The sequence below is a fragment of the Struthio camelus genome, chromosome 1, assembly GCF_040807025.1.
Source record: "Struthio camelus isolate bStrCam1 chromosome 1, bStrCam1.hap1, whole genome shotgun sequence".
Classification (NCBI taxonomy): domain Eukaryota; kingdom Metazoa; phylum Chordata; class Aves; order Struthioniformes; family Struthionidae; genus Struthio; species Struthio camelus.
In genome coordinates, this window is record NC_090942.1 from 126,504,346 (window position 1) to 126,529,945 (window position 25,600).

Genomic DNA, 25,600 nt, shown 5'->3' on the forward strand with positions numbered 1-25,600 from the left:
TTTCAAAGGCTCTTCTTGGGAGACAGCACCCTGTGTTTGCCATGTTCCTATACATTTCCCAAGGCTACTCTTTGCCCCATCAGTGATAGGATACTGGGCTCAATGGGCCTGTACAGATAGTCTTCTGTCCTGGTTGCTAGCTTCAGCATTACGCTCAGAAAGCATAAGCTTTGACTTTGCTCTAAACTTGCATTGACTGCATAGTCAGCTTTTCTGCAGATAACACTCAAATAACCATGCTAGAGAGAAAAATAAGATTGGGCCTGGCTATGTACTCCCTAGTGCACTGTTGGCTACAGGAACTGCTATCCTAGTTCAATGGGCTATGTAGACCTGGACAAATCTGAGTTTAATGTGAGGCAGTGTGCCTCACGTGAGGCAGTGTGTTCTTTCTCCTTTATCAGCTGCTGTCATAGTCTTGTCTCTACTAATCTCCCTGATGGAGAGAAGACTCATCCTCCTGATCTCAAGTGCCTACTGGTATCTGTCCCACAGTCTGAAAACAGGATTGCAGCTGTTGTTCTTATCCTTTACCTAGTGCTACTTAGCTAACTCTGGTACAGACGATGTTGCGGCCATTGCAGGGCAGGGTTTCATGTGACCAGACAAACCTGCTAGAGTAACTCCCTAAATATTTTATCAGGTGCAGAGCTGCATTATTGTTTACTACTTATGATTGATCTTGCAGAAGCAAGAATCTATTGTGATACAAACAGCCTATCGATAGTCTATTGTGTAGAAATAGATAGCCTATTTTAGGACAGATAGCTTATTGTGTAGAAAGAAACTCAACAGAGTCTTACAAATATGAATGATGAAGGGTGAGGAAAATGAAGTAGTATTACCTTTATTTTTTCTCAAATTGCAAGCTGAGTTTCAGACATATTGCCTGACTTGATTAAGACCACGCCGTAGATCGGTGCCAGAGCTAAGAACTGAATCCACATTTCCTAAGCCCCATTCAAGTGCTGTAGTCACAGCACAATGACAAACTGGCCGCAGTTCTCAAAGCTATTAATGATTTCCAACACTAGATTCCTAGGACTCCAACAGAAGACACGTTAAAGAAACCTGATTTTCAGAAAACTGGTGGCTGAGAGGTCCCGATTTGGACATATGAAAATGGAGCTTTACAAAATTAATAGTTGCATTTAAAAATCTTGGACAAAGTCTTCTTTCTTCTGTAGCTGCAAAATATTTAGTTTCCACCATATTGGTTTTTTTTCCTTTTCTTGTTTATCATCTGGGGATGACCTAAGAAAGATAAATGAGAAAAGCTCATTGGCTTCATTTGTTTAGAGTGCTCTTGCCATTAATCTGTTTTCCATATTTTTTTAAAAAAATTGACCACGTTTATCCCTAAGTAGAACCTGAAGGCCACAGTAAAAACAAGGAACTACATCATTTTTATTGCAAATTTTAGTTGCCATGGTGATACATTTGGACAGTGAATGTGCTTGTTGGTCTCTCTTTCCTGCAACATGACACACAAAGAGAATCACAAGGTCCTTGCTCAGGGGGACCATTCAGTGAATTTGGTGAGTTGTTTTGCCTGAGAAAGAACAGAGGGTTGGACTGCACATTCTTCTTCAGAAAGTATATAAAGTGGCTTCCTCAGCTTGTAGTCAGGGAACTGGGACTGATTCAGTTCCCGAGCCTGCCTATGCCTAGGTCCTGTGTAGCATCCGCTGCGTGAGTTACATCTCTCTGTGTTCCCGTTTGTAAGATGGAGATCATGGCACTGCTCTCCCCCACCATTGGTGCCTGTTCAGTAGAGAGCGCACAATCCCCTATGGTCTAGTTATGTAGGAACAGTCATCCTGGTTTTGGTTCTAGGATCTATATTGTAAGGCAAAGGTATATTAAAGTAACAGCATAATTATATTACAGAGCAATACTATAATAGCAATACATATTTGCCCACAAGAATTTTCAAAATATTTGAAGAAAAGTGAGCAGAGGGCAAGCAAAAATCTTCCATGTCATTGATCTGTGTTAATTGAATGTGCATACTCTGCTAGCTTCTTATGCGCATGCTCAGAGGAAGCAGAACCAAAACGACAGTGTCAATACTGGTAGGGCTACGGGCAGACAAGTTTTCAGTTATTATTTTCGAGTGACTATTCTTCAGTTTGAGTTTGAACTAGGACTCTAACAGAAGTCCTCAGTCAGTTGCCAGTGGGACAGATTTCCAATTCTTTGCAGCCATCACACAAGAAAAAAAAAATGTAGGTAGAAAAACACTGAGAAAATCATAAATCAGTTCTGGGTCCTTAAGAGCCATAGATGGCAGCTGATCTGAGATGTAAAGCTATAATTTTCTGCATGGACTTCTTCAATAAGGACACACAGGTAGCATTACCTCGAGCCACCCCCTTTGGCTGTGGGCAAGCACCCATCCCAGGATCAGCGGCACTTGCTGAGAAAGTTTCAACTCATCAGCTCTCTATTACAGCCACCTTCTCTGCCCAGCACAACAGATCACGCGTGTTCCTTTGTTGGCTTCAAGGGCCACGAAGGGGCTAGCTTTGGCCGCGGGCGGATGTTTGCATGCTGAGCCAGCAGAGATAGGGGACGTGGTCATGATGACAGAGACCACTACATGGCCAGTGGCACCTCTCCTTCAGGCCGGCTAGCTGAGCTGCCCATGCAAACCTGCTTTGGCCTGACTGAATTTGCTTAAACGATGCTCCAGATGGAGGTAACAGAGAGTGCAGGGAGCAGCACCACTGGCAGATCCAAAAGGAAAGGGAAGTGTGGGTCAGTAATAGCAGGGTGCAGGCTGTAACTTCTCTGGTTGGCACAGCTGTTTGCAAAGTATGTCTCTCTGCATCCAAAAGCATCCAGTGAAGGTGTGCAGCAATGTCTTCTACTAGCACAGCCATTTGTTCAGTGAACGTCTCCGTCTGCTGCCTTACGTTCCTCAAATAGAGCAATTAAAATCAGTGGGCCTGCCTGCAGTCTAGCTCTATTCACCTTGAGTAAATTCAGGCAGTGATTTAGTGATACTTGGTGCAGGCTGGGGCAGATTCTCCTGTCCTTATTCACTGTGAATTGTGCTGTAGGCGGTTATAGTCCCAGGGAAATCAATGGGATAATGAATACTAATTAGCAGCAAGACACAGTGGGAGAATCTGAGAGAACATCTGTCCTTGCCCCAGGAGTGGGAGTTCCTCAGGCCTCTGCCACTGTCATGCAGTTTAGGGGCCCTCACAATTCCGGGGAAAGTAAAATTTTGAATATATACAAGCAGTATAAAAATTGGCCCCAAAAATCACTTTCTCATCAGTTTCTCTAAACCCTAATTATAATGTAAATTGCAAAATTGGAAGGAATTCAGAGACGAGAAACAAATACGATTAAGGGGATTGGAGGATTGATTTATGAGAAAAGATTAAAAGACCTAAGAATTATGCAGTTTGACTAAACGATGACCGTGGGCCTGATCTTGCAAACTTTTCCCAGACATGGCTTTCCACATTAAAGAGGAAAGCATGATTTAAAAATATCTACATGTTCTCCAGTGAGAAATTCTGCAAATCAGTATTTCTAAGGCAAAGGGAAGCATCAGTTTCCATCTTGCAGATAATGAAAGTAAAAAATTCTAGGGTCAAAGCTCGGAGTGTCTGCAATTTTTTTCAGGGTTGTAAATGAGAAAAGAAACAGAATTTAATTCATATCAGATAGAAATGTGGGGTACCTGAAGATGTGAGATCTGGAAATAATCAGCATAACAGGAGTGATTAAAAAACATTGCTTTTCACTTGGAAGGCTGTTAAATGCTTTTATTTGTAACTTTCTAAAATTGAAAGGGCAATCTTCAGCGCCTCACTCCCCCTCCCCACCCCCGCCAAAAGTTGACAATCTGAAACTGGTTAATTCCATCTTTGCATGGGTAACACACACATTTTTAGTGTTTTTGAGGATGCATTTAAGTTCCGTAAAACATTGTAGAGACAAAAGGATGTCACAGGAGCAAGCATATGCAACAATTCAAATGACAGCAGAAATCAAACAGAAAATGGTGGGGACTACTCCAAAGTGTAAAACCAGCCTCTCACTCCACAGGTTGACTGCTCCCTAGGAGCATGGCACTCTGGTGTGGTCGAGCCGGCTTCCCATCAATGTGCTGCTCACGGGGGTGGTCCTGCTCCTGGTCTTTTTACCCTACTGGCTTTGGTATCTGGCCAGGGTCCCATGATAAGCAGATTCAGGGAGCTAAACCAGTAGAAGGCTGCTTTTTTTTTTCCTGGTAGGATTATTTTTTTGCTAGTATTTCTCTCCGAACCAACTCATCATAGGCTTGGCCAAGGGTTGATGCTGGCACAGGAGGAAAGATGGTGGGAATATGTGGTTGGCATGGGGCTGGTATGGGCTGGCAGTGGGGTCTTTCTGGTAGCAGCTAGCTGTTAGATTGCCTTATTCACATCATAAAACTGCTCAAGCTACCTAGCAGGTCCTATCAAGGTGGAATACAGACTTCTGGGGCTGAAAATATCCTGTTATCTGTTGTGCTTAAAAGATTTTCTCAGCGCCCTTGAGAAGATCAGTCTGTGAAGAGCTGCAAGTATCCATGTTTCTGCCCTATTCAGTTCTATAGCATGGAAACAGTGAGGTGTGATATTTCATTTACCAAAGTGTGCTTTCATTACTGTTTTAATAATCATCACAAAATGAGAGAAATAACATTCCAGATCAGATGATGTGCTATGCTATCTATATGAAGAGCATCTGTTCATTTTCACTGCTTGCTCAGAGATCTTGTGAACTAAACATCACAGAAACGTCTTTTTTTCAACTTTGTTTCCAGGGAAGTGAGGGACAACAACACGTTTGGGCGATACAAACTATTATCTCTTTCACAATCTCAGCACCAATGGAAGCTAATATGAATGAAATCTGATCTCCTGTGTGTAGGCTTTAATGAACTGCCATAGCACATGTATGTAGAAGGGTACGGCATGGACATGGATGCAATACAGGATTAGGCAAACAGAGAAAAGAAATAGTAGCTCCAGAGGTTTTGAGGGATGTGTCCATCAAAGACCAAATCAGTGTCACTTAGTTTTTGCTGCTTTCCACTCAAGCTGTGTGTTTCTAGTTCACACTAAAATTTGTCATGCCAGGCCCCAGTCTCTTGCTATCCTAGTGTCATTCTGCATGAGAATATCTGAAAGAAAAAAGTGTGGAAGGAAACAGTGAACACTCAGACAAATCAAATAAAATCCAGGACCTGGTGACATTGACTTAAAATCTTGTCCTTTTTTGTCCCAACCATATAGTGTCAATAAATCAATGAAATGAAATCTATTCCCTACAAAACTTGCCTCTTACAGCCTTAGATCTCTATTGTTACAATGACACTCACGCAGAAAATTACAGCTCCCTTGCTTTCATCCTGCCACGGTGGAGCTGAATAACACTACAAATGAAATAATTAGTTAATTTCATGAAAAAAAAAAGGAGTTTGGGAAAGATTAAATCCTTCTGGAACTCAACATGTTTGCCAAACAGTTTTTCCTGGAAAAAAGATTCAGGAAGGATTTTTTTTTTTTTTTAACGTCAGATTGAAACGCTTTACTTCTGAAAAGGCAAACTTTCTCGTTATGTCCTGAAAACAACAACACTTTTTTCTTTCAGCTATTTTCCAATTAAAAATTAATCTGCTATTATTTAAAGCAAAAAAATTCAAAAAGCGTTATAGGAGTATTAAAATAGAGTATTAAATGAACCAGAAACCAAAACTGAATGTTTCATTCAAAGTGGAAGAAAATATTGTGGACTGATGAAAATGTAGTATAATGGCTTATTGATTAGTTAAAACAATGCGAGTTTTGTGTTTTGGCTAAATTTAAGCCTAATTTCACTAATTTTTTGGTCTATCTGTCCATCTCTAAAATTCATCTTTCATCAAGATCTTCCCTTAGGTTGCTAATCTCCGTGTTGTGCCAAAGGCGGGCTTGGAGGAAGATTCAATGTATGGCAGAGGGGCTCTGCAAAATAAGGAGCAAGTATAAATAAGGCCTCCAATCTAGTCACTATCACTAAAAAACTTCATAGTACCAGTACCAAAACCAAACTTGGCCCATAAAGTTTTGTCTGCGCTAGCCCATGTTGCAACGGGAGGTCCCGATAGGAAACAATACGGATGTGAATGCTACATCTGCGGAGGCATCGATATGCTGCCCTAAGTGGCCACACCACTGTGCTCACATAAAATAACAGAGAGAAACAACAATGGGAGAGACATGCGCAATGGTAAAATAACAGAGGTGCCTGCCTTGAGGTGCCAGCTCTTGAGAAAGCAGTTTCCAGCCTCTTCAGGAATGACCTTGCTGGTTCAGCAGGTTCAGGTTTGGATCAGCAAGCAGAGCAGAAACAACTGCCCTGCCTTTTTTAATGGAGCCTGGAGCAAAAAAAACATTATCTTTTCCAGAAACCTCATAGCTGCTTGTGTGAAACAGTTTACAACAGTGAAAGAACTGGACAAATATGTCATGCTATGCTGCAATGTGATTTTTTTTTTTTAAGGCAGGCATGATTTCACTTAGGCAAGCAAGGGAAGGGTGAGTCAGCAAACGATTTCATAACAGTCCTCGGCAGCCTGCTGCGATGCGGTGGCTGTGAAGGAGGCAAGAAAAGGACATGCTCTGGCACGACAGGCTCGGTATCAGGCCGGAGGACAGCCAGCCATCAGACGTGCTCCCTGGTGGTCCTGACCTCATGCAGGGCACAGCCAGTGTTGGTATGAGGAGAAGCAACAGCTTCTCCCAAGGAAAACTGCTGGGAGAGAGCAGGCTGCTGTGGAAGGAGCAAACACCAAGGGAAAAATACCCAAAATGTCTTTGCAAGCCAGGATACATCTTAGACCGTCTCCTTCCTCCTCGCCATGGCTGCTCTCTCCTGTTTCCTCTTGGCATTGAATTCTTCACATGAGCTGTTCTCTAACAAAGTGCTTGAGGGAGGCCCTAATTCCGCTGTTCTTTAAAAGTGGGAAATCCCAAACAGGGGTGATGCCATGGGGGCTGCAGCAAAGCCCTCCATGGAGGGGGCTCAGAAGGATAAGATCTTCTAGCTTAGAAAAGCCTCCTCTCAAGGAGGAGGAGGAGAAAGAGGAGAAGGGCTCCCAGCTGCCACTTCCCCAGACGTCTGTGTGGAAGAGACCGCACGAAAACACGGGTGACCGCCCGCAGGCACATGCACGCTCTCCATGCTGCTTCCCCGCATACCGCTGCTTGAGAGGACCTCAGCCCACAAGGCTGGTGGGGGTGCAGGGAACAGTGCCACATCACACAAAGAATTAAAAAAAAAAATAAAAAAAAAAGAAAAGAAAAAGCGAGGAACTTGCATGCTTGGGGCCCACAAGCAGCGGATTACCTCCACAGTGCGCAAATAAGATGTGGGTAAATGCCATTCCTCCCCGTCTGTGCTCAGCAGCGTCATGGCTTCCTCCCGCTGCCCCCACGCCGCATGCTGCCTGCACGGAGCAACCAGGAAAAGTCAGGGAGAAGCCAAGAGGGAATTTTGTTATAGAGACCGGCATAGCACCCTCAATTGCAGGCAGGGAAGTGATGAGTCACCTATGGAAGGAAGAACAGAGGAACAGCGAGCAACAGCCCGTAGATGCTATTGGCATTCACAGAAGTAGAAAACCAAAATGCTAATAGTATAAAGGCAGACGTATAGCTTCTACCTCGCATCTAAAGTGAACCGTAAAAATACTTAAACAGAGCTCAAGACACTTAGAAGGAAACTTGAAAACATCCTTAGTGTCAGAAAAGGAGCTAGAGAATAAAACAGTAGGGAGAGTGAGGCAAGGAAAAAAACCAGAGAGGCTTCAAGGAAACGTAGATTTTTTCATCAGATCTCTTTTTTATCAGTAATCATTTTTATTGCAATGAATGCTTTCAAGTAAATTTTACCCTGTGAACTCCAGTAGGCTCTGACGTCCTAGCCCGATATTGCTATAGTGCTTGATCTCTCTGCCTTGGTTATTCTTGCATAGGTTCACACTCACCATTTTCCTTTTTTTGCAAATTCCTTGTAAGAAATTCATATCCGCCTCCCTGAAAAACTCTGTAGTTCAAGAGTGCCATCTTGAGGTTTACTATATTTAAGGACTATCATGTTGATTGAACTACTAGTATTTGGGGAATTATTAGTGATTGCACATTTAAAGTATCTTTTTAAAAAGGCATAAACAGGAATATGTACAGAAGGATTGTTTGCCTTTGCTCTGTATTATCTGGAGTTAAGGGATCTAGCTAATAGGAACGTCATTCCCAGCCAAGATCTTCAAAAGTTAAAAAAAATAGTACTGACCGATATTCTTTGGGATATTCTACTTGAAATGCCTTAGGAGATACTGTATTGTCAGATTGTGCTGAATTCCACACATCTGAAAATCAGATGTAGAGTTTCAAAATACTTTAAGCCAGGCACCCAAAATGACTAGTTACAATTTTTAAAAACGCTTTTTTCTCTAGGATGCAGGTTTGCTTGTATTTTTAATTTGACTTAAAGATAATGCTGGAGATGGAATAAAACCAAAGCCTCCAAAAATATCTGAAATATTTGTGGGAAATATATTGCTTTAGGTAATCCCATAAGTTAAAATAAAGAAGAGACTTCCACGATTTGGGGTGTAAGTTTAGGAGGTATTATAAGATCATTTTGCTTCTGCACTATTGTCCAGACATTAGTTACTTACCATTGCAGGCGAGTGAATGAGAAGACTGTAATGACATGTCACACATAGGTTGCGAGTTTACCGCTGAAAGTGGGATGTTGCGTGTTGATCTTCCTGTTGCAACTGCCAGTTGGCTTTTGGTTTGGGAAAAGCATGTGTGCCAACATCTCACTAACATGCATTTTAAAGGACAAGATACCACAGGAAACCAGAGACCCTCAAAAATATGCATTGTTGACACCACAAATAACACATTTCTTTGTGATATTTCTCATTTTAGATCACAGCAGAGAAGTAAAACCTTTTGAAACCTTTGCTCACGATGTATAGTCCCCAGTTATCACCACTACCCAAATTGTATAAGTGTGTTTCATTCTTTTTACAAGAATTTTAGGTTCTGTTAGACGGGAAATTCTAACACCATGAATTTGATAGAAGTCTAGATGAAAAGTAATCTACCTGCAGCTACATAGCAGAGAATCCACAGGAAAAAGGTATGCTTGTATCCCAGTACAGCAGCAGACTGCAGCAGAAGGCATTCTGTTAATAAGCAATTCTAGTAAAGCAATGACAGAGCTCACAAAAGGAAACCAGCATCATCTCGATCATCTTTAAACTATGTCAGTGACTGAGCCAAATCCAGATCTGGAGGAAGGGCAGGGTAGGAAATGAGTTTCCCTGTTACAGAAGAGAAAACCATGAATCCGAATTTTTTTCTTGTGGTTGTTCTCAAGTCCAACATACATCGTGAATAAATTGCATTGCTGTGGCAGATCTTCTGAAAGGGATCGGAGCAACCTTTCACAGCCCATGGACCTGCCTCCTTCCCGTGAATCACTGCAGCGACAAGATCACTCAGCACTGAAGCAAGAATATTCACAGTGGTCTAAGCAACAGCAGATGAATAGGATAGCCACAGTCAAGGGGCTTGGAGTAAATTAGGTCTTTCTCTCCGTAGAAAGGACATTTCAAATGTAGAGTATCTTAAGTCTAGATGATGTTAAGCCTATTCACAGTGAATAATACTCTATTCCAGAAGCAGCCTGGGTTATTCCTTGCAGAGCAAAGTGCTACTGAGCATGAACAAGGTGGCAAAATCTGTCTCTGCATGATTAAGAGACATTGCTAAGACTGAAGTGTGAGGTGGTTCATCTAAAAACTATTATTTGGGTATGAGCCAGACCTCTGTTTTGGATCACTCCATAGGCAAGTGTTGCCTAGAGTCAAGCAGGACTTGTCTCTCGAACAGGCTAAACGTTGCCCGGTCTTCCAGAAGGACAAAGGACAGGAATAGTGCAATAGCTAAAAAGAACTTAAAATTTAATTAGCTTTTAATTCTAGAGATGGTCGAATAATTTAAAGTTCTCTACTTTCGTTTCTATTATCAATTTCCAACGACAATAAGGAAACCAATCAAAAGGTTGAAGAAGGTTTATGCAAAAATTATTTTCACAGTCTGATCAACTAGCAAAGCGTTTTGAATGTGGAAATTTCAGAATGAATTAGCTGAACATTACATTTTCAGCAGCCAAAAAGGGCTGAAATTTGTGTATCTCTCTGAAAAAAACACACTGTTTATTTTGACCTATTCTATTAATAGCTTTTTGAAAGTTTCATAGAATTAGCATTAACTATTGTACAACTAAGTTGTCTTTGAAGTTATTTGATTTAGAGATACTGCTTTGTATTATAATATATCTTACATGGACTGTTGAAGAGTGACATTGTATTCTGTCAAGTTTTTACACTGTATTCTAAACAAATATATTTGCCCGTGTTAGTATAAAATCTAAACATTTTGGAAAATTGTAATTTTTTGAGCCTTATAATTGTTATTGATATTTCTCATATGAGGCCTCTTTTCCTTTGTCTTCTGCATTTTTATAAGATATCTCAGGTACTTGACATTTATATCTATGTGTTTCTGCAAGCTTGATTTATTATTATAATTCAAAGATAATTGATGCTACCTTAGAAAGTAGATTCTACATTTAAAATTTAAAACCCCTTTCTGCCAATGTTAATAAACTTTAGTAAGTGAAGAGACAAATGAACAAAACAGGAAATAATTTGCATTACAACTGTCTCTGAAATGTTGAAAACTGAGGAATACAGTCTTTCACTAAATACAAAATCACTGGGAAGGAGAAAAAGAAAAAAAAAAGGCAGACACTGAGAGGAATTCTGAGGGGAGCTTTAACAGTTGTTAACTGGAAAGAAATCCAAAAACAGCTAGCACACTGATCAGCATTTGAAAAAACTATGAGTTTAACGCAGCTGTAGAGGAAAACAGTTCTGTGATGCCACAAGGGGTGAGACCTTCACTTGCTGATGAACTCGTGTGTCCTGCTTGCCTGCCAGCTTTGTGGTGGTGTCCTGCTCCTTATTGAGGGATCTTTTCCGATTTGATGCTCTCCAGCTGGGACGAGAGCTCTCCTCGGCCGCGGGACGGCAGCAGCATTTCGCTACGTGGGTTGTTTGTGGCACCTACTGCGTGCACAGCGCAGAGTACACAGGCAGCAAATGCTGGCCAAGAATTAACTTGGGACAGTGAGCAGGGTGGCTCTTCCCAGCTTACTTCAGGAACAAGACTGTACCAAATACATCAGGAGAAAATCATTTATTGGAAGGAAAAGAGTGGCTCATCCGTCTTGAGTTAAGCCGTCACTGTAATAATTTGGAATGGTAAATACAGGAATGTTCCCTGGACACAGTTACGTGGTAAGAAAAACATTGCCATTTCCATAAGGCATTTCTTCAAGGAACACAAAAAATTATTTTTTAATTTCATCACATATAAGAACTCTTTCCAGGGGCATTTAAATAGCACCACTTGCTTGAGAGCTACGTGCTGAAGCTCACGCGGTGAAAGCAAGATTTAGAAATTAGCAAGTAGTAGAAAAAGAAACCACTGCTTAAAAACATTCTATACATGTATTGAGAAATTCACACTCAGCGTACCACTACCGTCAGTGAAGGCTAACTGCATAGTCTAACTTGTTGTGTATAGCTTTGTGGCAAGGTCATACACACATTTCTTTGAGTTAAGTAAAGAAATCTTAGAGTAGTACCTGAAACAAGCTAATAAATAAAAAGAGAGATGAAAGAATTGTGAAAAAACAGAGCTATATGGAAACTCTATACAGGCTTTGTACTTTTGTGTGCATTTTTATGCAATTGCCAAGCAAGATGCCAAGGACACCTGCCAACAAGCTGAAGTCCAGATCTAAATATAGCTAGAGACAAGTGTAAGAAAAAAGTTCTAATCAACGTCATAAACAAATGAGTGTGAGTGTCATTAAAAAGTGTGTGTGTGCGTGTGTGTGTGTGTGTGCGTGTGTGTGCAAATTTTGCCATGTGAATGGTGGTGCATATACGTTTATATTCTACATTGTAACTGGAAGGATGATTTCTCTAGAGTCAATCCCAAAAGTACGTATACAAACGTGACCTTGCGAGTGTGTGCAGGATGTGAATTCTTCATGGTGTGAAATACATGATGAGAGTGATGTTCGCCTAAATCAATCATCAGCTAAGCCAGCACTTCCCACAGGATAAAGCCAATGATATCAATTCAACCTAGAATAAACTAAAAAGCCTATTTGTAAAACTGCCAATATAAATAATAAAAAACCAATTTAATATTAAATGCCTGGTTCTGAGAGCAACATCAGCTTCCTTCAAGAGATCTAGAATTTCTGTGTAGAAACAACAGTGTTAAAATTATCCAACCACATCTCTTACAGCAAAGTGATGCCTTCGAAAGCAGGCTCTTTGCACAAAAAAGTATTGCAACCGCTGACATGTTTGACATGCCATGGACTGGGGAGCAGAAGTGTAAAAACGATGTAGAAAGCTATGCACTCCATTTTCCTTGCTTATTTTTGATCTTAATGGAGAGCAAGATACTAAGGTTACCTGTTAAGAAGTTGAAGATCCGGATGGGAGCAATGCTATAGTCAAGATATCTGTGGCTGCTGGTATTCCTAAAATAGTTACTTAGATTTGCTCGGAAACTTCTTCAGAAGTTTGTTAAAGTCTTTTTCCATCATTGCTGCCATCAGTGGTGCTGATAGTAATTGTATGAAATTAATGTAAAAAAGCAGCTGCAAACACAGGCACAGCCTGAAGCTATCAAAGTTACTTCTGAGCATTATTTTTCTCAGGAAAGGCGTGCCCTGTCTCCCAGGGAACCAACTTTGGATACATCCTCTTCTTGCCTTTCATGTAACACGTCACTACTTATTTATTGTTGTATTTTCTTCATGTAGAGTCAGAATACACATCAGCTCCTGATTGCAGGTTTTTCTTTTTAAAGTCTGTGGAAACAAAAGTTTCAATTTTTGCCTTGTTTTTGATTTATGATTAAGTTACATCTTCTCTGCTAGCTCAGATGCTGCTGTCATTTTTGAACACAAGAACGCTAGGGAACTTCCAACTTTGAAATTAATTACAGGAATAAAGCCTTCTTTGCATATCTTCTAATTATCCCTTTCTTTGTTAATGCCAAATAAAGCTTTTAGCAGCTTCCTGGAAAAAGTCTCATTGACCCTGCTCTGTGATTATGGTGCTTTTATCTCCCATCTGTGCTGTGAAAACCACAGGCTTTCTGTTTCCAATGCAAAGACCTCCAGAACGAAAATCATTGGTACAAACCATAAAAAGAGCAAAAAGTCGGACAGGTACATGATAGAAGCTGTACACACGGCAGCCTTACCCAGTCTGGAGTGGAGAAGAAGAAAAGAAAAGGTGACCTGCCTTTTATACTGTGATCCCTATGAGCATGTTTATGAGTCCCTATGAACCCAGCTCATAAACAAAGTAGACTTTGGCTGAGAAAGCTTGCAAGCACTAAGAGTCCATGAGGTGTACACCAAGGCGTGTAATGGTGCCTGGCAGAAGAGCACATCCCAGTCAAGGCCGAGTTTCAAAGCAAAGCAATCACGCTGCTTCTCTGGTCAGATTTGCCTTTGGTTAATGCTTGCTGCAGTCGAGGAGGCGAGGAGGTCTCACTGGGCTAAGTATGGAGGGAAAACGCTTGCTCCAAGAAGTAGCCAAAGAGGATAAAACCTGAGGTGCAGAACCTGAGTGATTCACCAATGAGTGATTTCCTTCTGATGGGGATTGTCACCAATCTTGGGTTTGATTTACAGGAAAAGCTGCAGCTAGCCCATATTCGCTTTGGATATTTCCATCCTTACTGTCACACTGTGATACTCTGTGCCCAGCTCCTGGGACATCGTGGGGATGGCACAGGGATGCAGGGAACAGCATGGCCAGCCAGGCAGGTGGAAGAGACAGCCAAGGTGGAGCAAAGTGTGCCCTGGTGAAGCAAGAGACGTTGGGTTGCTTTCCCATGTTAAGAAACGCTCAGAAAAGTGCAGGCATGGTAATTTTTGCCCCAAGGACTGCATGTCAGACCTTGCTCTTCTTTTTCCTTTTTCTTTTTTTTTTGATTTTGGCTCAGCAGCTTGCTGTTCTTGTAGTTTGTTCACATGATCCTTTGAGTCATGCTACGGTGCTACAAGCTGTTTGCAGAAAAGTTGGCAAATCGTTCCTTTTTAACTCCCTGCGGGATTTAACCATTTCAAATCAAAATGTACATACAGACTGTTCAGAGGGCATGACTTTTACATGGGTTAGTGACCCTGCGAGCTGGAAACACAGTTGCAAGCCTGAAGGATGTGGAATTGTTGTATAAGGGAGAGACGAAAAGGTACACTGAAAGTTCAACTAAAAATACATTTGAGGAAGTAGTGGCTCCTCAGCCCCCCTTAAAGCATAGTTTTCCTTTGCTTCTCTGCTGTTCTTTTTTTTTTTTTTTCTTTCATTCCAGTAGAGACTAAGACTTTCACATGGAAAATATTTGCAAGGTGTCAGTGAGGCTCCATGGCTAACACTGCATTGACATTCTCACTTGAAGCACAAACCTGATTGATAGCTCAAAACGAGCTTCAAAACAATCACACCACAGCAGCAGCAGCAAATGTCTTATAAAACAACCAGAGTTAAGTTCCTTGAACTGCAAGATATTGCATGCAGCAGCAAAGGAGAGAAAAGAGAAAGAAATAAAGATCCCCCATGTTTTAAAAGGTTTCTTAAGCAAAAAATCTTTTTTGGCAATTTTTTGAAGGTCTTGATGTTTCTTGGGATTTCTTCAAAGAAGGTCAAAAGAAAACAATCACAAAATGAGTACGTTCCTTATAATGCCTAAACTGAGTAGCAGTGAGGCCCCCGTCCAGGCCTGATTCACTTCTTTAAAATTAGGTTGGCCTGAACTCTTCATTTTGTTTACTCCCTCAGCTGCCCAAGGGAACATACTTTGTGTGTGAAGTGAAGCACGTGCCCTTGCAAGAGCAGGTTTTATGTCATTAAAAGGAAAAATATAACACTGCAAATGAAGAAATGTCTCATTAGAATTGGCACAAATGCCAGCCAAGATTTTTTAAAAATATGTATACCCATACTTTTGGCTTCCAAAAACAAGCTGTTATCACAAAAAGGGCCTGCAAGTGACCTATCATATAATCCATCACCTTAGGGTGTGTTTGCAGCCTATTAAAGAGATGCCTGTGGAGCATATAAGTAGAGGGGGAGAGGAGGAGAAAGAGGTGGAACCCTCCAGGGAACAATCCTGATTTACAGCAACAATGGGGCTGAGGAAGGGGTTCTCATCTCCATCCTGACCCAGTTTCCCACCAAGTAATGCTGTCACCTACAAGACCATTCCACCACAGTAATAGTTCAGGATCAAAAGCAACCCTTCACCCTTAAAAAAATTTCTGCTAAAGTTAGTCTTAATAAAAAGAGCCTTAGATGCAATTTCAATTCTTGAAATTACAGCAGATTTTTGTTGATTGGATTCTGTTCATATTTCCATGCTTCCCCATCCACATTTTGCTACAGGCAATAGGTTATGGTCAGCTTCTTTCATCTGAGTGAAATTTTCCAGATTAGGAGAGAAGAAAATGGAATGCTTGTTGAAAACCGCCATCAGGAGTTCCCCAGGCTCAGACTCCTTTGCTTCACTCTTGAAACTTTGAGAAACAAACTACTGCTTTTGAAATGGTAGCTTGAGAAAGAAACGGCTCTTTCTGAACTGATGGACGCAAAGACGGTCTAACTAGGCAGCAAAAATTACATAGTTGCATTGCTCAGGAGTTGTTAGTTGGCTTGGCTGCCAAAAAACCACTGGGACTATCCAAGCCAAGAGAAAAAATTATTTTAGTTACCACAAAGGGGAAAATTACAAAATATTTCTGAAGATCAGTAGCTGTCCTGTGAATCTACTCTCTGCAGAGTCCAATAAGCAGCCAGCAGCTGAAACAGCCTTTGAAAGTTTTCACTCAGTTGCTGGCTGCCTCTGCTCACCAGCTATCTTCCTGACTGAGGTTAAATAAGGACAAGTCTTTAAAACTGTAGTATTTTAAAACAAGTTACCTTATTTTTTGCTGATTTGGCATCTATTTCCATGGAAACAGAAGCAAGAACTTGAAGCCAGCAGCTGAAGTTGGCTACACCACTGCTCTTGGCTTGTTCTACTTCCATTTCCATGGAAACTGATGTAAGATCAGTGCAAACAAGGCAAAGTTTTTGTTTTTTTTTTTTAATTAACCCATCCTTGATTTTCCACTTCCAGTTTCCTTTGGTGCCATAACCGCAGATACAAAGTCACTGGAAATGAACGTGAGAACAGCCCAATCTGCATGCGTGCGTGTGCGTGTGTGTGTGAGTGCCTTCCATTTGCTAAGATGGATCTTCATAGTGCTTGTTAGTTTACCTTCAGGATGATGAAAGTCACAAGAAAATAAATAATGCGCAGAAGCGTTAAGAAACAGCTCAAAAGAGCAGCCAGTTACATCAGTGCCTTGACAGGACATGCTTGTGTTACAAGTCCATGATCTCCTTCATACCGGGACCTAATCAAATAAAGCGCTGAGATCCTTGACCGTGCCTCTCACCACAGCACCCGTTGGCCAGGGGCTCAACAAGGCTCGGCTCTGCTACCCACGCTAACTCCCAAGGCAAGCATGAAGGCTGATGTGTCGTGCTGATGTTTCACAAGGAAAATGGCAAGTGGGAAAACAAAGGTGGCAGTAGCAAAAGCAGCACAGCAGTGGAAGGAAGGAGAAGTGCATAACGCAAGGGAGGCTGAGAGGTAGGGTTTCCCCCTGCAGAAGGTGGAGGCGAAAGTAGTAAACAAGCTGACCACAAAGCAAAGCCGCTTGATGAGAAGATATAGCTCCTCCTCCTTCCTGTTTGCTTTCTAGGAGTTTTCTAGAATATTTTCAAACAGAACGCATGCATGGGCCCCCTTTTTGGCTATAAAGCCATTCAAATTTGGATTTTAATACACTTTTTATTTTCCTTTTTCCTAAGGTACCAAGGTATAGGAGCACCTGTCACAAGTCTCTAAAGGTGCTGGATAACATACACAATTTAACATGCAGCCCCAGCATCATGGAGTGTGCTACAGAGTTGTTGCAGGCTATAGACCATTACTTGTGGAGCTGTGGGAACAGGAGTGAGTTACATCAGGCCGTGTAAAACAGCAGCCAGCTGAAAAAGTCTGCTGCTATACATGGCCACATATTTTGCTTGTGCTGCAGCCTATAGGAAATCTGCAGGAGAAAGAAAAGTTATTTGTATTTGTACTATTATTCCCTTTCTGTCTACATGACAAAAGTCAGGCTAGCATGCTTTTCATGACATATGAGGACAACTGGATATTGTGACATTACAGCTGGCAGCAGAAAAAATGAAGCAACTGAAGAGGAAGAAATAAATCCCCAGTAATAAAAATTGTCATAACTTGCCTTTAAAATCAAAATGAAATCGTTTGGTCGGGATGGATTCCCCCTTGAAGTCCAAGCAGAAGAACTCACCAGCAGATCCCACAATACCACATAAGTCACTTAGCTTCTCCACCGATAGCAGCTCCTGGAAACCCCCATCGTGTTGCCCACAAACCTTTGTTTTCCCTCTACTGCAGAAGGTAAGGGAAGATCTCTTCACTTATCAGGGGCATAGAGCATCAGAGAGAGGGGCTCAGCTGCAAAAGGAGGGTGATGACACCCACCCTGCATGCTCCCTGCAGCAGTGTGGGCACTGCGCAGGTCAGAGCTCCCAGGAGAGGAGTCAACTGCTGGTCCTTCACGGGTTGTCAAGGATTTTCATCTCCATGCAGATGGGGTTTCACCCTCGCTGCACAGCTCTTCTCTGGGACACTTGGCAGCTCGAGAAGGCTGCAAAGCCTGGGGTACCTGTGACGAATGGGATGTTTCCCAGCAAAGGGTCAGACTTCTGAGATCCCATCGGGCCAGCACTCTCCCTGAGCTATTCAGTTTTACTCGGAGTTCATGAGTGAACCTGATGCAAGATTAATGCAAGTTAAGGGAATTGATTCGCTTCGCCTGCTTCATTAACAGGGGTTTTGGTGCCTATCTTAGAAAATCTGGATCTAGATATGTAAGCCCCAATACAGAAAAGCACACAACCACAAACCTGAGTCCTTCATAAGCCCAAATTAATATGATTTATATACCTGCTCAACTGCTCTGCACTGTAGGTCCGCTAACATGAATGTTCACCAGCAGGAAAGGCTTACCAGATTGTAATAGTCTGTTTGGGTTTGGGAGACATTTTAGGGTGAGTCTCCTTGATTTACTTGCTCTTTCTTATAAAATGCAAGGAGGGGGCTGGTGGGAGAAAATGGCTAAAGAGAAGGGAGCTGGCCTAGGGCATCTCTAGGTACTCACACATTAAAATAACAGATGCATAGACGGAAGACAATGGAAGACAGGGTTTTAAGAGGCACATGAAAAATAGGAAGAAAAGGAATGCATTTCATGTTCTAGTTCATTTCTCCATCCAATTACTACACTTCTAGATTAGGCCAGATTTTGAGAGCCTAGTTTGCACTAGACACGTCAACACCAGGTCTATGTTAGTTCTGACTGGACATGAACAGGCATTCATGATCGAATATCAAAAATAGTTACGGCACCTGGAAAAAGGTTAGGGCACTATAGCTACCTACAAACGTCATTTACATGATAGTAAGCACGTAAGGCTGTATCCTTTGACACACTTAAACAGCATTGGACACTGCCTAGAGTTCACCTGCAGTGTTAAAATTTGTATTTGGGTTCCGTAGGCCTAGCACCGGGTATTAGTCAAGACCATTCCCAAGGGCAGTCAAAGCAGTCTTCACGTCTCTCTCACAAACTACCTGGCCTCTCCTTTCATCCAGACAGTTGGAGCAATGCAGCTGATGAAAATTATGGATTAATGTGCTTGCACTCAAAAAAACTTAGAAATTACAAATCTGGTGGACAGAAATCAAATGGGGCCAAACAATTAGTATTTAGAAGGAAATATGTAATTTGACAAAGCTCAATATTCAGGAGCACAGGATGAAGCACCTGTCATGTTTCATTCTTTCACTAAATATTTTTTAAAGCTTTTTCCTTTACCAGGTAATAGTTCAGAAGGACCACTTTCATATTCATAATCTAAATGTGGTTCATTTCAGTCTCGGAAACCGAGCTGTTCTTTCAACAGTTCTGGTTCATTAGCCAGCCCACTTCAAGAGTCTCTCTCTGCCACACCACTTTTATTTTGGATGGCTTGTTTAGTCCTGCTACTGCTTTACAGATGAGTTTGATACAAAATCTCAAGCTGAAAAGCCAAAAACTCTGCATTATTTTTAATCTGTTGAAATGCTGGGACACAGAATTTATACTGTATATCCAAGAAAAATATTGTGGGTAGATCTTTCACTTCTGGAACATTGAATGACATGAAAATGTTTCTTGCTTTCTCTTGAGAAAGGATCTTATTTATTTATTTATTTATTTTGCTTGAGAGGGATCCTCCGTTTCCTTGCTGCAGTACTGTCAAGGGAAGTCACCATGCATGCACTGCTGTTTCAATTGCGACCGCATGAACTTGCAGTTGTGATCCCAGGCAAGTAGCTGCTTGTTTGCACGGATGGTGCGGGAGCACACACGCAGCTGCTGTTTGTGCTCACAAGTCTGTTGCCTATGGGATGGCAAATGCTCCCTGATGACGAGCATGGTTTTCTCTCCGGATAGCATCTCTCTGCACCTCCCTGGTACGGTTTGTTCAGGGAGAGACCAGCACCCCTGCGTCCCCATGACGGAGTGGCAGCACTGGCTCCCAGGCGCTCACTCACTAGAGCAGCTGCCTGATGTTCTGCCAATTTTCTTTTCGCTGTCATCTTCCCTTCGGCTCAAGATCCCTGTATCTCATTTTCCATCTGTAAGGACACTGAGGTACCAAAATCCGGGATCCTGTTCCACACTTTCAGCTGCTTGGCAGGATCTCCTTTAAATGCCATAAGTAGCTGAAAGCACTCGGTGCCCTTTTGTACCGACATTTCAGCCTCTCACAAAATAAAACTGGCCTTATCTATTGGCCATCATGCCTAAGGCTTTTATTCTAGCTGCCTCTTTCTTCTAGCTGCCTAGCAGTATTCAGAGGCAGAGATTTCCGAACAGCAGGTTTCCCCTTCTGCAGCAGAAGAATGGAGTTAGGAAGAATAAAAAAAAACACTGTAGATACAGACCTGCAACTATTTTCTTAGATTAAAAATAGATTAGCATATTGATACCTTTGGGAACTACATCTAGGCTTGTCGAACAATAGGAATTATTGCCTGGTGAGGAAAAATGAGAAATTTTGCTTGTGTTTTAATATTTTTGCTGATTCAAAACATAGAAAAATCTGCACACATACAACTTCAAATCTTCTCATAGTGAACTGAAGTGAAAACACACTCTACCAGTTTGAGCGTAGTGCTTGACACCACCCACACCTCAGTGGGCTCTTTTTCTGTCTTTTGTTTGTAGTCTGGGCAGTGGTTTTTGTTTGCTCGCTTGTTTCTCCTCCTCTCCCTTTCTCTTTCATCTTTTAGCAGGAGAAGAGGGGAAAGAAAAGGGGTGAAGAAGACAAAAGGGTAAAACAGAAGTTGTCCGTTTCAGCTTCAACAGGAAGAAAAATTTTCTGTTTCAGATCACTTCAAAACAGATGTTTCTTTCATAATCATGCAATTAGGAGGAAAAAGCAGAAAAAGGAAGTGATCACATCCTTCCAAATGTTATGAGTTTTATAGCATTCAAAAAGCCCTTTTTTTTTTCATTTTAAAAGGATTGAAAATGTGTCAAGCTGCCTTAGCTATCAATCCACACGTCCAGGCTGAATGGGGACCAAAGTGATAGCAGCTCAGTATCAAGTCCATACTAGTTACCTGGCGATAGTTTAACGATTATCTTGGAGGTGATTAAGGAAAAATACTACTAGGAGTAATCACGTTGTACCACACCCTGAACAACTGACTTTCTCCCCTGTCCCGAAAGGCTGCTCTGGGCCGCAGCCAAGGTCTTACCCTGGCCCTGTAGGCAGCAAGGCTCAGGTAGGGCCCATGAAGGAGGTGGGAAGAGCAGTGGCTGGTCTTCTTCCAGCAAAAGTTTGGGTTTTTCCTTTTCTTTGCCCACATGCGTGGCAGTGAGCTGCAGCAATCCTGCAACCCACCAGGCAATATTCTGTTGCTCAGCAACCCTGTACTTGCTGACAGGGCTCTTTTGTAGCAGTAAACCCAGGCCATAGAAAAAAATGAGGTGAGGTGACATCAGAAACCAGCCGCTTAGGTAGCCCCAGCAGCAAGGTCCTTCTAAAGATAGGCGGGTTATTAATAGTGAGGACCTTGTTGGGAAGGCTGGCCGAGGGATAACTGTGCTACGCCTCTTGTTTCTCTGGGCCTGCTCCGTCTGTTCCAAATTATGAAGTATTTAGTGGCGATTCCCCAAAATAAATAAATAAAATAAAAAGATTTCCTGCTCTGCCAAGCTATCTCCACTTTCCCAGCAAGGCCAGGAGCCCTGGCCTGGAGCAGCATCTGCTCAGGGATACCAGCGAAGCGCCCTGCAAGCTGGCCAGCAGCACCAACGAGGCGCAGAGGGGCTCGTGGAGCCATGAGGCTTCGCTGGAGTGAAGCCCACACTGTGAAGCAGCTCAAGTCTCACGGGTAAAGGTGGGCAGGGAACTGAGGTGGAAAGAGGCAGTGGTTGACTGCTGGACTGTATTACAGGTAGACACTGTCCAAGGTAGGTTAAATAAAAAGGTGAATTTGACCCCATGTGTACTTGGGAAAATCAGACCGCTGTGAGATACAGCTGCGAATATATACCATTGTAATCCCCAGGAAAGCATACATCATGCTGCTTTGCAGGAGCTGAGAGAGGCTATTTCCCTCCCGCGGCACCATGTCCCCGCAGCACAGCAAAGTTGTCGGGCAGGCACGCTGCATTTTGCCTAGCTGCTCCGAGCACCAAACGTTGCTCCTGGTGCGACATATTTTGGCTGTGCTTTGCTACCGGCTGCAGGATACCTTGCCGTGTGTCTTGACGCTCTGAAACTCGGGGCTGGGCCTGCTGTGTGATCCTTCTGCCCGTAACTCACGTTGCTCTCCCGGGAAAACACGGCTCAGGGTTGCACCCTGCCGCTGCGGTCAGGATCGCCTGAATGCACCAGCTGCTGCACAGAGGTGGCTGCGGCCCCGGGCCACCGTCACTGGTGTGACACGACCCTGTCGGGCGCTGTTGCATGAACCCCATTTCAGACAGAAGAAAGAGCGAAATGTGCTAGCGGGGAGTCCTAAACGCCGCCTCTTTGCTGCCGGCTCACACACTTGTGGGACTGTGCACTCCCCCAAGCACAGGCTGCAGCTGTTGATGCTAAACACCTGCAGCCTAAGAGCAGCAGGTAAGCAGCAACAGGGCAGAGCACATCCCCTGCAACATCCAGTCTCCGCTGAGCTCTTGGAGAGCAAAGCCTTGCTGCTCCAAGCCCACGGCCACTAGGGACCGCAGGAGCGGGATGTTTTTGGTACCTCACTCTCCGAGGCTCTGCCCCGGGCTTGGGGCTGGCTCTGCCTCCAGTGCTTCCAGCAGGGGGGTCGGGCAGGTTTCTGCACCCCTTATAGCCTCTGAGCCTGAGGGAGGACAGGATCAGGACACAAGGTCTAAACCCTTTCACCTCTGTCAGTAGAAACCACTCTCAAAAGCTTTTCTGAGCTTTGCGCCTTGATCTGACTTTGATATTGCAGCCCACGCATTTTGGGCTGTATTAGAAATTTTTATAAATTACCATTTCTTATAAACTAATTTGACTTTTCTGCCAGGGCCACTGGCATCAAGTTTTCCAGGAGGAGAGGAAAGGGAAAGGAAAAAATATAGGTGGTTTTACAGGTTTGTGACATTACCTACCGAACTACCTCCTTAAGAGAGAGGCGCCTTTTCCAAAAAAGCAGCGCCTTTCAAAACATACAGTAAGCTGCAGTTTCCCAACTGCCATTTCAGGCTAGCTCAGAGATATGTGCACCAATTTTTAGGGGCTGTTTTCAGCGCCATGAGCAAAACTGAGTTTTTCCCAAGCACATCATCTGCGCTCCAAGATAGCCCAGTCTGAGCAAAAAGGCTTGAAGGAACGAGGGGGCTCAGACCCTAGAGGAACGGGCAAAGGCCCTCAGCAGGCTCCTGGGGCGAGTTTGATGGGCCTGTTTCCCCTCTTCAAGTAGAAAGTTTCTCTTATAACGCTTCAAGGTGACACAACTGTGATACTCTGTAGGAAAATACAATTACGCATGCTTTCCCTTGGGAGAGATAAACATTGCTTTATATATTCCTAAATTAAGCAAAAGTGCAAGAACAACACGGCCATCAAGGCATCATTAATAGAACAGAAATCTTGCTTTCCACGCACCAGTTTTTTTATACTGAAGCCTGAGAGTCGCTTGCATTTACTGTGGGAAAGGCCCAGTTAACTGCCTGAGAGAATTAAGTCCTCTGCTTTTCCACGGATGGCCGTGGGGCAAGGCAGGCTGAGGTTAAAGAGCAGAGCGGGGAGACGAGAGGTGGGAACTCCAGTCTTAAAATCACAACCGAAAATCAAAGACTGAAGGCAGACAATTAAAATACTAAAGTAACTGAAGGATATGTATTTTGTGTATACTGTAATTATATAATGAAGATAAAGATAGATTACTAGCCTTTAACCTTGGTAACGTTAGGGGAAAAGCTGATTAGGGAGCAACGTTGCCATTACCAGTGATGAAGAAGCTGCTGACAGGAAAGAGTGGAAAGGGCTGATTTCTATACAGGGAAAAGGAGCAAGGCCCTAACAATAGGAAAAGCCAGGGAACGGAATAAACTGCTGAACGTGGCAGGCAGGGAACGCCAGCCTTTAGCTTTTGTCTTTTCATCAGTGGATTTCAGAGGGCTTTACACCGCAGCACACGGCCAAACGTGCACATGGTGCAAGGCAGAGCTGCGTGCCGAAGGCGCTCGCTCCCTCGGGAAGCGGGACAGCACGGCCACTTCCGTGTGCAGCGCCGGCAGGGTTCGTACATCCCCCCTGCCTCTCAGCAGGGCTACTTAGCCTTGCCTGACTGGGCTGCACCCTCCAGACAAACCCGAAATGTCATTATCTCCGCTTTACACATAGGGGCACACCAGGAGATGAAGTAGCCTCCCACGAGGGTAGAGCCAAGGAAAGACCCCAGATCTCCCGCATGCCACCACTAATGAAGGTCTGTGTCAGAGAGAGCTGCCCTCCCTCCCCACCTTGCACCATTGGGATCGGCAGCCTTGGGCAGCCTCTCCAAAAAGTGAGGAGCAACCGCAGAGTCCAGAAGAAATCTTCCCCTCATGGCTTATTCAGCGCCCCGCGCTGAGGCAGCACGCGCCCCTGCCGCTCACTTGTGCCGCTAGTCCTGTAACCGCAGCAGTTTGGGCTGTGGGGGTTACACGCTGGAGGAGATAATGGTTGTGACAGTGCACATATTTTCTTCTAAAATGTGTTAGGAAAAGGCTTGCCCACACTGCGAGTGAGTGGCTGAGCTGCGGGAGATGAGAAATCTCTGAAGCTTCAGTCTTGTCCTCACTCCTACCGTCATGAGACATCGCTCAGGATCCTCCTGTTTTACTCAAAATATGACTGCTGGGGATAGAGGGAGAGCAAAATCGGATGCAGATGCAGCAGTATGCTACGTGCTGCACTGCTGGTGCCTGGGGCCCGGGTACAACCAGGAGCGTCTGTTCAAGGTCTTCTTTCGCGGGCTGGAGGCAGCTGTTTGCAGCAGCCTGCCCCAGCCCACTGCCTGCGCCCCAGCCTCTCTGCACACCAGGAGAGGCATAGTCCTGACTCCAGGGCCCAGGCCATAGCGGATATCCAGCAGTTTCCGTAGCTTTCAAGTGTTTGGCTTAATGTGAACAGCTTTTGGGTGTGATCGCAATAGTTTATAAATGCATTTGAAACCTCTGGCAAGCTCCCATGTTAGCCCCCGTCCCTTTTTCTTGTCCCCTTCTAGTGCCAGGGGCACAGGGAGAAGATATTCAAAAGCACACAAGTCTTGCTGAACAGCCCTATTTTTCAAGAGCGACTTAGTAGCCTTAGATGTTACCTCAGCTTGGTGTTCCGGAAAGCTTCAGGCTATCCTACTTTCCACAGCATGAAACTCTGCGGTCCAATCACTTTCAAACAACACCATTTTCAAGAAGCAAAACAGCAATGATTCCACCTGAGAGTCTTTTCAGTGCTTCTGTGAGAAGGGGAAACTGAGCCAAGGAAGCATCCAAGAAGTCAAGCAACGTGCCTTTGCAAGACTCCAGGAATAAAACAATACTGCTCGGCTTCTGGTACAACGTACACTTCGGCCACGCTGTTATTCCACCCAGATCGGTTTTTACTAAAAGTGTCCTGCGTATGCCCTTTGTTACAGCAGCAGGATATCCTTCATTTGTCTGAATAAAGCGCAGATGAGCACTTCTTGCTGTTTTCCAAGTCCGCTGATGGGAGGGTCAGCAGGGGCCGAAGCAGCTGCACCAAGTA

At 43.5% G+C, this 25,600-nt stretch overlaps 1 long non-coding RNA gene across 2 annotated transcripts; it reads right to left on the reverse strand.

Annotated features, from left to right (window-relative positions):
• Window positions 1-240: 240 nt before the first annotated feature.
• Window positions 241-25,557, reverse strand: LOC138061804 (uncharacterized). 2 transcript variants are annotated; one of them, XR_011135735.1, is made up of 3 exons: window positions 7,378-25,557; window positions 6,281-6,406; window positions 241-1,254 (listed from the first exon to the last, which is right to left on the reverse strand). It is a non-coding gene; the product is annotated as an uncharacterized lncRNA (long non-coding RNA). The 2 variants fall into 2 exon arrangements; XR_011135734.1 differs by lacking the exon at window positions 241-1,254 and adding an exon at window positions 3,467-5,170.
• Between the last annotated feature and the right edge of the window lie 43 nt (window positions 25,558-25,600).